Genomic DNA, 14,288 nt, shown 5'->3' with positions numbered 1-14,288 from the left:
AGATTCAGTTGGCATTTGACTTCCAGGGCCCTCTGGGACGTCGGCAGTGACTCCTCTCCATTGCTCTCCTACACTTCAGACAATGAAAGGGCCATGGCCGACATTATTGAGCGCTTATTGTATACCAGGCACTGTTGTGACAGTCCTAACAAGCCCCCGAGGCAGGTAGTACCCCATCCAGCAGGCGGGGCCACTGAGGCATGGCCATGTCAAGTACCTGGGCTCTCCCATGGGCCCTGGGTCTTTCAACATTTTCCCAGCTGTCAAGGTCAGGGCTTGGTGCAGGCAGCCTAGTCTCGCACTTGCTCTTCTCGCCTCTAGCCTCACCTCTTTTGCTTCAGCCTCTCTCTGCACAGCTGCCAAGAGTGGCGGGTGTGTCTTTCTGACACCCCATTGGAGCTAGGCTCTGCCCAGAGGAAGGACCTAGAGTGATATCTCAGGAGAGGACAAGGGCCACAGCAAACTCTGCTCTGCATCCCAGAGCTCAGCACAGGCCCTGACACATGATAGGTGCTCAATAAATATAGGAATGCATTTTTATTCAACCTTTTTCTTTTTTCTAAAGGAATTGCACAATGAAGCTGGAGAAGCTGCTGTATACCAGCAGTTGAAACAGACAAGATAATAACTGGCTTCTGAGTGTCTGAGGACATGCCCCTGGTTTCTGAGGAAACCAATATCCCTTTGATTAGTCTGGAGAGCCCTGGGGAGGCAGACAGTCCCCACAAGAGGAGGGATATCTGCTTGTCTACCCGGGGCCCTGCCAGCCAGGAGCTGGGAAGAGTGACCTCAGAGGAAAGGCTCCTGAGGTTTTGGCTAGAAGTAGAGACTTTTGGTAATATGAACGTGGTCATCAACCCCAGGGGTTATCCAGGTACCCCTCATGAAAGGCTCAGGGACTAAAAGCCAGGGACAGAGACCGGGAGGGCTTTGTCAGGCTTTGGAGCCTTGCTAACTTCTCTGTATTGGCTGGTTCCTTTCTGCTGTTTACACAGCATTGTTTGGAGGGCAGCAAACAATGTTTGGTGGGGCAGAGCAGGGGGGTGGCATTCAGGCTGGGAGTCAAAGACCAGGAAGGGTGGACTGGAGAGCAGGTGGACACCAAGGCCTGCTGGAGGTGTGTGGTTGGGCTTCCAGCCCCTCAGACTCCAGAAATGACTGTGGACTTGGCAGCTTAAACAATAAACGTTGATTTTTCATGGTTCTAGAGGCTGGGAAGTCTAAGGTCAAGGTGCCTGCAGACCTGGTGTCTGGTGAGGACCCTTTCCTGGTGAGCAGATGTCTGCATTCTCGTGTCCTCACATGGTGGAGTGGAGAGAGAGAGGAAGCAAGCTCTCAGTGATCTTTCTATAAGGCTCCACCCTCATGACCTAATCACCTCCTAATGCCGTCATATTGGGGATTAGGATTTTAACACGTGCATTTTGAGGGGGGACACAAACATTTAGTCCATAGCAGACTCCAGAGCCCCAACTTCAGACCCATGTTACCCCCTGACCCCAAACTTTGGTTAATTCCTACTCTTCCTTCAGACCTCCACTTGCGTGTTGCCCCTCAGGGCCCCCAAAGTCTTCATCAGTCCTCATCAGACCAGTGCCCACCCTTCAGCTGTAGCACAGGGGAACTAGAAGCACCACTTCCCAGCTTTCTCGCTATGGGCCTGGGGCAGGCCCCTAACCTCTCTGTGCCTCTGTTTCTTCATCCGTCGAGTGGGGATAACTTCCCTCCTCCTGCTGTCATTGTGAGTGTGAGATGCGGTGATGCGTGGAAGACAGAGAAGGCACTGGCTGGCTGAGTAAAGCTTAACACACTTTCTCTTCAACCCATAGATCTTGAAAACCTGCTAGGTGCCAGGCACATCGTGGGTCCCGCAGGACACAGCAGGGAACAGCCAGACATGTGGGAGCCGTTGCTCTCCCTCTGGCTCTGTTTATATTGCCAGGAAATGCCCAAGGCAGCCAGGCTGGAAGTTGATCAGGGGACTCGGGAGCACTGGGGTTAGGGGGGCCCTAGGATCTGACAGGCCTGAATGAGGGTCCCCACTCTTCAGTCAGTGTTGAGCACCATCTCTTACCAGTGCGGGGAGAACAGCAAAGGCTCTGGAGCTGACATTCTGGAGGACAGTGGGCACTTGGAAGATGGTCAGTGTGGTGGCCTGTGCTCCGTGCGGAAGGTGGAGGAGGGGAAGGGGGCAAGAGCAACTGTCTGGTACGGAGTGGTCAGGAGGCCTCCTTGACAAGGTGCTGCTTGGGAGCAGACCTGAAAGAAAGCAGGGAATGAGAAGGGGCAAAGCCTTCCAGGCGGAGGGGACAGCCAGTGCAGAAGCCCTGGGGTGGGTAGCAGGCTTGGTGTGTTTTTGAAGACCGTCAAGGAGGCCAATGAGATGGAGGGGAATCAACCACTGTGGGGAGGGGACGGCCGGGCCGGAGAAGCATGGGATGGAGTCTGTAGGCTGAGATGAGGTTTTGGATTTTACATTCAGTGACATGGAAAGGCTATGAGGGTTTCTAGGGAGTGGGAGGAGCTACCCTCATTCAAAGAACTGTCCTGATTTTTAAGAACCAGTTCATACGATTATGATTGGCAAGCCCTAGGGGCAGGATAGTAGCCTCTGTTAGGTGGCTCAAGTCTGCTACCAGCACTTCCATAGGCGCTTGGTAAATCTTTGTGGAGCAAATACACGTGCTCTGCCTGGGCCTGTCTGCTTCCCTTGCTCTGAGGCCTCAGGGTAAATTCCAGGCCTCCTTGCTTTCTCCTCTCACTTCCTGTATCTCCATCCACCTTCAGCGGCTCACCTCGGACGTGGTGGATGCTGGTCCCTCCCCGATGCTCTCCTTACTCCTCTCTTGGTACCTTTCTTTTTTTTTTTTTTTGAAAATGAGTCTTGCCCTGTCACCCAGGCTGCAGTGCAGTGGTGCGATCTCAGCTCGCTGCAACCTCTGCCTCCCGGGCTCAAGTGAGTCTCGTGCCTCAGCCTCCTGAGTAGCTGGGATTACAGGCACCCGCAACCACGCCTGGCTAATGTTTGTATTTTTAAAAGAGACGGGGTTTCACCGTGTTTGCCAGGCTGGTCTCGAACTCCTGACCTCAAGTGATCTGCCCGCCTCGGCCTCCCAAAGTTCTGGGATTACAGGCATGAGCCACCGTGCCCGGCCTCTTGGTAGCTTTTCAACTGTGCCCACTCCATTCACCCCAGGAGCCTGCCCTGCTCCCAGTCTGTGCCTTGTTCCTGCTCTGGGACACTGGGTCTGACTTGGTGCCTCTGTCCCACCCTTGCTGGACCCCACAGCTGAGCGCCGACCTGTGAGACACTGTCTCTCAGATATAGTCTGTTCCTGAGTGGAGAGTGAGTTGGTCCTCTCCCCAACCCTCAGCTCAACTGAATCAGCATAGACTCTAAAAAAGGAATTTTCATCAGGAATCTCTATGAACATAGGGAAGGAGACAGAGGGGCTTGGTTTAGGCCCTAGCCTGGGGAGTGGTGTTTAAATCTAGCCCAGTCTTCCACCTGCTGCGTGGAGTTGGCAGTGTGAGGTGCCGGCAGGTGGGGCTACTTCACTTGTGGCATGGGGACAATGACACCTACACTCAGTTTGTCCTAAAGGTCAGAGGACATCTGGTAGGCACTGAGGCCAGTGAATACCTGGTTATGATTTAAGTTTTGTAAAACTAAAACTGTCCCCATTAAACAATAACTCCTGCTTTCCCCTCCCCGCAGTCCTGGCCCCCACCATTCTACTTTCTGTCTCTTAAGACTTAAGGGGGACACCATGCAGATTTCTTCTTTTTTTTTCTGAGACAGAGCCTCAACCTCCTGGGCTCAAGTGATCCTACTGCCTCAGCTTCCTGAGGACTGCAGGCAAGCACCATCATACCCAGCTAATTTTTTGTTTTTATTTTTTGTGGAGATAGGGTCTCATTATATTGCTCAGGCTGATCTTGAACTCCTGGCCTCAAGTGATCCTCCTGCCTTGCCTTCCCAAAGTGCTGGGATTACAGGCAGGAACCACCATGCTGGCCTTTGTTGTTGTTGTTGTTGTTGTTGTTGTTGCCTGAGCTGGAGTGCAGTGGTGCAATCACGGCTCACTGCAGCCTCGGCCTCCCAGGCACAAGTGATCTTCCTGCCTCAGCCTCCTGAGTAGCTGGGACTATAGGCATGTGTCACCACACCTGACTAATTAAAAAAAATTTTTTTTTTTTTTTTGAAGAGATGGGGCCTTACTATGTTGCCCAGGCTGGTCTTGAACTCCTGGGCTCAAGCTATCCTCCTGTCTTGGCCTCCCAAAGTGCTGAGATTATAGCTGTGAGCCACTGCGCCGGCCCCTATGCAGATTTCTGTTGCTCTTTTTTTATGTAGAGTTGCCTCCTTTCTAGAACTCTGTCCTGGAACTATGTTTAGCTTCTTCAGCTTCTCCAACCTGATTTTTATCTCAGGGAGATGCCACTGCTTTGCCTGGGACTGTTTTCTGTCACGTAGCCTGAAATGTGCCTCTAGGCAGAAAGCCAGGATGATCATAGTGCTCCTGTCTCCGGGTCACAGTCCTGTGCTGCCTGTTGCATCACAGGACAGTTTTACAAAATGTTGGTATAATTTCTGAAAATCGTTTCATAACTTTTTTTTTTTTTTTGATACAGAGTTTCACTGTGTCACCCAGGCTGGAGTGCAGTGGCGCAATCTGTCTTGGCTCACTGCAACCTTCGCCTCCCAGGCTCAAGCTGTCCTTGTGCCTCAGCCTCCCAAGTAGCTGGGATTACAGGCATGCACCACCACGCCTGGCTAATTTTTGTATTTTTAGTAGAGACAGGGTTTCACCTCATTGGCCAGGCTGATCTCAAACTCCTGACCTCAAGTGATCCACCCGCCTTGGCCTCCCAAAGTGCTGGAATTACAGACGTGAGCCACCGTGCCCGGCTGTTTCATAACATTTTTTAGTTGTTTGTAGTGGAGTGTGCGTGTAAATCCTGGTTCTGTCTTAGTCCTTTGTGGCCGGAAGTCTCCATATTTATTTTAAAAATCGATTGTCCTGCATTGGTTTGTAGGAATTCTTTTTACATTTTTGATGGAAATCCATTGTCTGTTGCATGTGTTATGAATATCTCTCCCAGTTTTTAACTTGTTTTCTCAATTTAATTAATTTGTTTTTGAGATGGGGTCTAGCTATATTCCCTAGGCAGGTCTCAAACTCCCAGATTCAAGTGATCCTCCTAACTTGGCCTCCCTTATTTTTTTATTTTTCAATTTTATTTAAGGTATCTTTTGATGAACAGAAATTCCTAATTTGAATAGTGTCGAATGTTTTTGTAATTAGTGCTTTCGTGTGTCTCAAGACAGAAGTTGTAAAGTTTTGCTTTTGAGATTTATATTCTTCATCCAACAATGGTGGATTTTTATTTTGAAGTAGTTACCCAGTTTCATCTTTAAAATGGGTGTGGTTCTATTGTTAGCTTTTCTGTTATATTCCTTTTTTTTTCTTTTGGTCTATTCTTGCATTAATACCACACTGTTTTAATTGTTATTGTTTTATAATATGTCCTGATATCAGGGCTAGTCCCCATCCAGAATCTTCTTCAGAAGAAGTGTCCTGAGTATTTGTGTATTCCTGTTCTTTTACTCTTCTATGTCAATTTTAGAATCAGCTTATTGAATTCTGTTGGGATTTTTTTCTTTTTTGGAGGTAGGGTCTCACTATGTTGCCCAGGCTGTTCTCAAACTCCTGGGCTGAAGCAATCCTCCTACCTCAGCTTGCTGAGTAGCTGATACTGCAGGCATGTACCACTGTGCCTGGCCTATTGTGATTTTTATTGGACTTACATTGAATAAAGATCAATTGGTATGAGATTTACTTTTAAAATAAAGATGCCTCTATTTAAAAGCTTTTATTATGGAAAATTTCAAACCTATTGAAAAGTAGAGAAAATAGCCTGATGGACCCACATGTATTCATCACCCAGCTTGTAAAATTATCAGCATTTTGTCAATCTTGCTTTATTTATCTCCCTCTTGCCTTTTTTTCCCTAGAGTATTTTAAAGCAAATCCCAGGCACTTTATTGTTTCATGAGTATTTCAGTATGTATCTCCATGGGAAGAACTTTGATATTTAACATAACAACAATGACATTATTATCTCTAACAAAATTAACACTGAGAATCGACACACACACACGCACACACACACACACACTTGTGTATACATATTTAGAGATGGATCTTGCTGTGTTGTCCAGGCTGGTCTCCAACTCCTAGGCTCAAGCAATCTTCCTGACAAACTGTTGGAATTACAGGCTTGAGCCACTGTGCCCAGACTTTTCTTTTCTCTTCTCTTCTCTCTTCGAGATGGAATTTTGCTCTTGTTGCCCAGGCTGGTGTGCAATGGCGTGATCTCAGCTCACTGCTACCTCTACCTCCCAGGTTGAAGTGATTCTCTTGCCTCAGCCTCCCGAGTAGCTGGGATTACAAGAGCGAGCCATCACATCTGGCTAGTTTTGTATTTTTAGTACAGACGGGGTTTCAACATGTTGGCCAGGCCGGTCTTGAACTCCTGACCTCAAGTGATCCTCCTGCCTCAGCCTCTCAAAGTGCTGGGATTACAGGCATAAGCCACCACGCCCAGCCTGTATTTTGAATTAAATTTATATTTTAAAAAATAAGGTTCGGCCAGGCACTGTGGCTCACGCCTGTAATCCCAGGTACTTGAGAGGTTGAGGGTCTCTGAAGTAGGAGCGTTGCTGGATTCCAAAGGTCCAGGCTGCATGAACCATGACCATGCCTCTGCACTCCAGCCTGGGCAATAGAGTGAGACTCTGTCTAAAAAATAAAAACTAGAGGCCGGGTGCGGTGGCTTACGCCTGTAATCCCAGCACTTTGGGAAGCTGAGGAGGGCAGATCACGAGGTCAGGAGATCGAGACCATCCTGGCTAACACAGTGAAACCTCGTCTCTACTAAAAATACAAAAAAATTAGCCAGGCGTGGTGGCAGGTGCCTGTAGTCCCAGCTACTCGAGGGGCTGAGGCAGGAGAATGGCGTGAACCTGGGAGGCGGAGCTTGCAGTGAGCCAAGATCGTGCCACTGCACTCCAGCCTGGGCGACAGAGCGAGACTCCGTCTCAAAAAAAAAAAAAAAAAAAGAATTTATTTTTTGTAGAGATGAGGTCTCACCACGTTGCCCAGACTGGTCTCAAACTCCTGGGCTCAAGCGATCCTGTCTTGGCCTGGTATTACAATCACCTGGGATTATAGGTGTGCGCCACCATGTCCGGCTGATTTGCTAATGTTTTGCTTTTTTACATATATGTTTATGGAGATATTGGCTTGTAAATTTCCTTCCTTTTAATGAGCTTGTCAGAATTTGGTATCAGTGTTACACTAGGTGTATTAGTTTATTGTTTGTTTGTTTGTTTTTGAGATGGAGTCTAGTTCTGTCGCCCAGGCTGGAGTGCAGTGGCGTGATCTCGGCTCACTGCAAGCTCCGCCTCCCGGGTTCTAGGTGTATTAGTTTATTAGCATTGGTAAAGTCCACAAACAGCATAGCTTAAACAGCAATATTTGTTCTTTACAGTTATGGAGGCTAGAAGTCTAAGATCAAGGTGTCTGCAGGGCCTTGCTCCCTCAGGTGCTAGGGAAGGATCTCTTCCAGTCCTCTCTCCTTGCTTCTGGTAGTTCCTTCCTTGTGGCAACACACCTCCAATCTCCACATGGCATTTTCCCTGTGTGTGTGTGTCTGTGGTCAAATTTCCCCATTTTATAAGAGCATCAGTTATGTTGGATTAGGGAGCCACCCCATTGCAGTTGACTTCATCTTAACCAATTACATCTTCAACAACTTTATTTCCAAATTAGGTCACACTCTGAGGTACTGGGGATAAGGACTTCAGCATATGAATTTGGTGGGGGCACAATTTACCTCACAATGCTGGGCTCGTAAAATGAGTTGGGGAGTTTTATGAGATGAGCATAACCTTCTTTTTATGCAAGTCTTGGTAGATTATGGGTTGATGTCTTACCAGTTTTGGAAACATTTCAAGCGTTATGTATTCAGACATTACTTCTTCCCCATTCTTTCTACTCCTTCTGGGACTCTAATTATGGGTATTTGTGACCCTACTCCCCACATTCTCTTATACTTTGTTCTCTATCCATTCTCTTTATTCTCTTCATGAGTTTTAGGATATTTTCTATCGACCTGTCTTCCAGTTCACCAGTAGTTCACTTCTGACTTGTCTAATTTGCTTAAACCTGTCTCTTGAATTTTTGGTTTCAGTTAACTGTATTTTTCTATTAAAGAAGCTCAACTTGAGCCAGTGCAGTGACTCACACCTATAATCCCAGCACTTTGGGAGACCTCATCTCTATAAAAAATAAAAATTAAAGAAAAAAAAAGAAGCTCAATTTGAGTCTGGATGCGGTAATCCCAGCACTTCAGGAGGTCGAGGCAAGAGGATTGCTTGAGGCCAGGACTTCGAGACCAACATGGGCAATATAGTGAGACCCTCGTCTCCTCAAAAAATAAAAATAAAAATAAAAGATTAAGCTGAGCGTACTGGCTCATGCCTGTAATCCCAACACTTTGGGAGGCTGAGGTGGGCGGACCACTTGAGCTCAGCAGTTCAACACCACCCTGGGCAACATGGTGAAACCCCATCTTTACAAAAAATACAAAAAATTAGCCAGGGGTGGTGGTGCATGCCTGTGGTTCCAGCTACTTGGGAAGCTGAAGTGGGAGGATCCACTTGTGCCTGGGAAGTGGAGGTTGCAGTGAGCCGAGATTGTGCCACTGCACTCCAGCCTGGGTGACAAAGTGAGACCCCATCTCAAAAAGAAAAAAAAATAGCCAGGTGTGGTAGTGAGCGCCTGTGGTCCTAGCTACTTGGGAGGTTGAGGCGGAAGGATCTTGTGTCCAAGAGGTTGAGGCTGCAGTGAGCCATGACTGTGCCACTGTACTCCAGCATGGTCAACAGAGACCCTGTTGAAAGACAGAAAGAACAAGAAAGAAAGAAGGAAGGAAGGAGAAAAAGAAGGAAGGAAGGAAGGAGAAAAAATTAAAGAAAAGCTTGATTTGATTTTTTTTTTTTTTTTAAACAGTATCTCACTCTGTCACCCAGGCTAGAGTACAGAGGTATGATCATGACTCACTGCAGCCTCAAACTCCCTAGCTCAGGTGATCCTCCCGCCTTAGCCTCTTGAGTAGCTGGGACTACAGGCACACACAACCATGCCTGGCTAATTTTTGTATTTTTTGTAGAGATGGGGTTTTGCCATGTTGCCCAAGCTGGTCGTAAACTCCTGGGCTCAAGTGATCCGCCTGCCTTTGCTTCCCAAAGTGATGGGATTAAGGCCAGCCCTTGATTCTTTTTATAAAATCCAATTGTCTAGGGAAATTCTCCACATTTTCTTCCAGTTTTCTCCATTTCCATGTGTATTTTTCTTAACATCCACCATATTTATTTAAAGTCCTTATTTGCTATCTTTAATCTTTGAGTCACCTCTAGTTCTGTTTCTGTTGTCTTGTATTTCCTCTTGGTTTTCAGTCATAGTGTCCTTTCTTTTGAAATGCCTAGTAATTTTTAACTGAATGACAGGTGTTGTCTATAAAAAATTGCAGAGGTCATGGATAATATCTTTTTCCAGAAAGCATTTGCCTTGTCTGATTACCTTCAACCATTAGAGGCAGAGCTGAGCAGAGTCTGGGTTGTAGTTTTGCTAAAGCTCTGTCTGGTTCACATCTGCCCCTGGTCCAAGGCCTCTAGGTTTCTAGCTGAGAGCCTGGAGTCTCGCCAGTGATCCTTCGCTGGGTGGGTCCCGAATGAGAATCCCCATCTCCTGAGTGCAACTATTGTGAATCACACAGCTGCAACTCTTTCCTCACAGTTGAGGGGTCTCTCTTTACATTTGTTATTACATTCCTGCTCAGCTACATATATTTAAGTGTTTTAGAATATTTCGTCTTGGCTAGGCACAGTGGCTCATAGCTGTAATCCCAGCACTTTGGGAGGCCAAGTTGGGAGGATCGCTTGAACCCAGGAGTTTGAGAGCAGCCTGGGAAATATAGCAAGACCCTGTTTCTACAAAAATAAAAATAAAAATAAAATTAGCCAGGCATGGTGGTGGGCACCTATAGTCCCAGCTACTTGGGGGACTGAGGTAGGAAGACTGCTTGAGCCTGGGAGGTTGAGGTGCAGTGACCCATGATCTGTGTCCCGGTCTGGGTGACAGAGTAAGACCCTGTCTCAAAAAAAAGGAAAAAAAAAAAGAATTTTTTGTAGCAAATTTTATGTGTTAAGAGTGGGAGTTGGTTGCTTCAGTTACTGCTGGGAAGAAAAAGAGTGGGAGTTGGGATCTCAGGTCCCAACTCCTGGGACTCAGTTCAGTCCACCATCTTGGCTGGAAGTTCTCCAAAAAGAACTTCAGAGAAGTGAAGGAGTTTAAGCAGGGGAATGACATTATTTGATTGTTCATCAAAAAGATCCTTTTGTGGTGCTGAGGATAGATTAGGGGTTGCTATAGAGGCGATCATGGCCTTGCCTTCAGAGAAGGGCATAAAGTTGAGAGTGTTCAGAAGATAGAACCAGAAATAACCAAGGGTCATGATAGCATTTGGGTTAGAGAGGAAGATTTTGAGCTTGGTACTTGAGTCCTCCCACGAAGCTGTGGATACCATTGAAAAGCTGGCCAGACTGGGAGGAAGGAGTTGCACGACAGCCTCGGGTTTGGAAGTTGCAGTGAATGGGCAAGAGATGTGGATGACAGAGTGAAGCGGGTCCAGAGGGTGGAGGGCCTGCAGAGAGAAGAGGCATTATCCGGCAGTGAAGAGATGGGAGTTGAGAAGTTGGGGGTGGTATTTGCATTTTGGGCATTCTGAAAAGTCTTCAGTGTGTCCTATAAGCCTTAGGGAAAGTAGACATTTGGGAGACATCTGTAGAGTGTCTTGGTGCCAGCATGAGCCAGACCATCCTGCTGCCTGGGAAGCAGCATCTGGGCCCTGGCAAAGGAGGGGCCACCTTGAAAGCCTACAGGGCTGGGACCAGGTCCCCCAGGAGTCCCTCCCCTCCCCCCTCCCACTGCCCCCAAGTCCGGGTCTCCCTGCCTGCACCATCACCATAGGCTGCACTGATCTTCCTGCCTCTACTTAAACCATCTCAAGGATGATCACTGCCTACAAAATACCGTTCAGACTTTTGAGCTTTTTACTCACGGCCTCGACTGGCCGCCTCAGCACGCTGCGACTCTCCCATGCGTCCTCTCCTTCTTCTACCTGCTTCCCCAAATGTGTCTCCTGCATCCCCTGGGCTTTAATGTTGCTCTCTGCACTCCTCAGATGCTGACACTGAGCCAAGGTCCAGCAGAGTACGGTGTCCTCTGGCCCTGGTGAGGGCAGTGAGCATTCGTGCTGATCGTGCTGTGAAAAGGTCATTCCTTCATTTCACGTTCGATGCCTGTGGTGTGCCAGGCCCTGGACTGGGTGCTAGGCTGGATGTTAAAACTCACAGAGCACAGTCCCTGTTCTGAAGGTGCTTCCAGTCCAGAGCTGCAGAACAGTGGCCCCGGTTAGCCAGAGGCAGTGGAATGGGGTTCCCGTGCTGGTTTCACCTGAGCTGGGGTCCAGAGCTGGCCCCAACTGTCTGTTAGGGTTTCAGCAGGCACCGTTGATTGACAGCATTGCTTTGCAGGGTGGGGAATGGGGTGGAGACTTGGACATTTTGTTCCATAGATGTCTGTGTTGTTTAATCTTGAAATCAAGTGTGGGTTTAATATTTGCTTATGTATATAACTTGTTTTTTGATTGAAAAATAAATTCTTTTATTTAGGTCTCTTTTTGGCCTTCATATAGTCAGTAACCTGTGTCAGCGTTCCTTGTGAAGCCCCCAGGACACGCCCATGCTTGAACAAGCCCGGGGCTGCTCATCGTGGGGGAGCGTCCACACCCTGGGGCGTCGTGTTAAGAGAGTGCTGGGAAAGGACTTCTTACAGGATTTGGCTTGAGTAATCTGGGGGAGGGTTTAGGGAAGCAGGACTTTGCTTTGGATTGGTGCTGTTAGGAAGCAGGCGTCATTCTGCAATTGGGAATCTCAATGCATCGTATTTGGAAGGAGGACAGACTAGAGCCAGGCTAGAGCTGTCAGCTGTGAAGAGGCAGCAGCCACTCAGACTGGCTGGGACAGGGCACTGCTTGCCCTTTTTACAGCTTGGACAGTGCCCGTGTTTTGTCTGTGTTCAGACGTGATTACAGAGGGGGCTTGTTTTTGTACTGATCCATCACGGTCACAGAGCAGTCTGATGTCGATATTCTATGAAATTTCAACCAGGAGACACCGAGGGCTCTATCTGTGAGTGCCAGGACAGCTCCTAGCAACACCAAGGCCTCTATCTGTGAGCACCAGGCCAGCTCCTAGCAACACTGAGGCCTACCAGATAGGACCAGATCAGCTCCCAGATGTCAGCAACTGGTCTTCTTTCTACCTGAAGAATCAGTGTGGTGGCCTCACAATTGCTATAGGTGCGTTCAGCCTCATGACTCCATGTGAGCACCCCGTGCGGATTCATCTGCCTAGCCACATCACCAGGTACTTGGACTCATTTCACTCCCTGGCTGGGACACAGCAGATAGCAGACCTCTCAGTTGCCACACACATCCCACTGGCCTTCGGCTGCGCCCAGCCTGGCTTAATTGGCGCCTCCCGATGCTTCTGGAGGCATCTGTGCTCCTAGCTCCTCTCTGGCATGTCTCAACGGCTTCCTTGTGGCCCACTTCACCTGTTCACAGCCCCATGACTTCCCCTGCACAGTCTATTGCCAGACTCATCTTCCTAAACACAAACCCAGCTGTGGCCCCTGCCTGAGGGCACTTCACCTGCAGGATGGGCCCAAGCCCTCCTGTGTTGTTCAGCCCTGGCCTTCTCTCTGGCAGTGGGGGTCTTTGCTGTGGATCCTCCGCCCCCCGGCCCTGCCCCACACCTCTGGAGCTTGCCATCCCCAGGGAGCCTCACTAAAGCCTCTCCCTCTCAGCCAAGAGTTTGTGTCCGTCTCAAACTCCTCAAGAAAACAATGTCCTGGCACATTTTGCTTGGCAGTTACTCCCGAGGCCACCCCCTGCCCCCGCACTGACGTTCTTGTTAGCCACATAAACACTTTATTCTCCTCTTTCGTATAAAATCCTGAGGGGTCTGGGAGCTAGAGCTAGGCAGGTTCTTTCTCCTCCTCAGCGTGCTGGCGCACAGGCAGGCACCCGGATGAGGAACTGCACCTGCTCAGGAAATGGCCGGAAGGGGAGGTGGGGGAAGGGAGAGCCGTGTGGCCCACTCGCTGCTCAGCATGTGGTTAGCCACAGCAGAGGACACGGTGGACTCCAGGAGGTGCCCTCATGGCTGGGAAGGCAGTGTGTGTCCCCACACAGGCAGAGGGACCGTCTGTGAACAATGACAGCGCTGCAGCAGGGAGCCCACTCGTGACTCAGGTTGTGCAGGGTCAGGGCCCTGGGCTGAGAGGCAAGAGGACAACAGGAGGGCAGCTGGAGCCACCAGTGGGCAGATGGCAGGGCCCGTGTACCAGGCTAAGGAGCGTGGACTTCATCCTGAGGGCACTACCGAGGGTTTTAGGCAGGCGGGCAGTGCAACGCATGTGATAGATGTTTCAGAAACACACCACTAGGGTCCTGGTGGAGGGTGGGGCAGGCGAGGCTGCCAGGTGAGGCAGGGAGGTTGGGAGGGAGAGGGAAGCGGGGCAGCCCTGCTCTGGCCTGGAGATAATGCAGGAGCAGGTTTCAGGAAGGATGAGTTTGGCCCTGGGCAGCCTACAACTGCGGTGCCCGCGGACATCAGGGTGGCGCTGGCTTCATACATAGAGGTGCTAAGGGGACTGACTGGGCAGTGGGGAGGGGCCTTGAGAGATCCTCAGGCCATGTTGCATGGAGAGCCTCGAGGCTGCAGTGGGAATGTCCAAGTCCAAGGCTGCCTCTGGGCCTAAAGCCGCGGGGCGTGAGAGCTCAGCAGGGCTCAGACCAGCCAGGTCCTAGGCAGTGGAGGGACCCCCTGCAGAAGCAGCAGGTGTCACAGGGCAGGAAACGCAGTATAGGCTGGGGCTGAGGGCTCCAAAGGACCGGGCCTGGGCAGGCCAAGGGGCCCAAATGGCTGAGCCCTCAGTCTCTGTCCAGCTCTTGGACGGGATCTCCAGCCTGCATTTCTCGTGGGGAGGCTGGAGAGAGGCAGGCCTGGGCAGAATATCAGGGTGCCCACACAGATGGACTGCACAGAGCTGGGGAGGCCCAAGGAGCGCCCAAGAAGCATGGCAGGCTGC

This window comes from Pongo pygmaeus, chromosome 7 (genome assembly GCF_028885625.2).
Source record: "Pongo pygmaeus isolate AG05252 chromosome 7, NHGRI_mPonPyg2-v2.0_pri, whole genome shotgun sequence".
Classification (NCBI taxonomy): domain Eukaryota; kingdom Metazoa; phylum Chordata; class Mammalia; order Primates; family Hominidae; genus Pongo; species Pongo pygmaeus.
The sequence above is the reverse complement of the archived record's forward strand: the minus strand, read 5'-3'. Positions refer to the sequence as shown.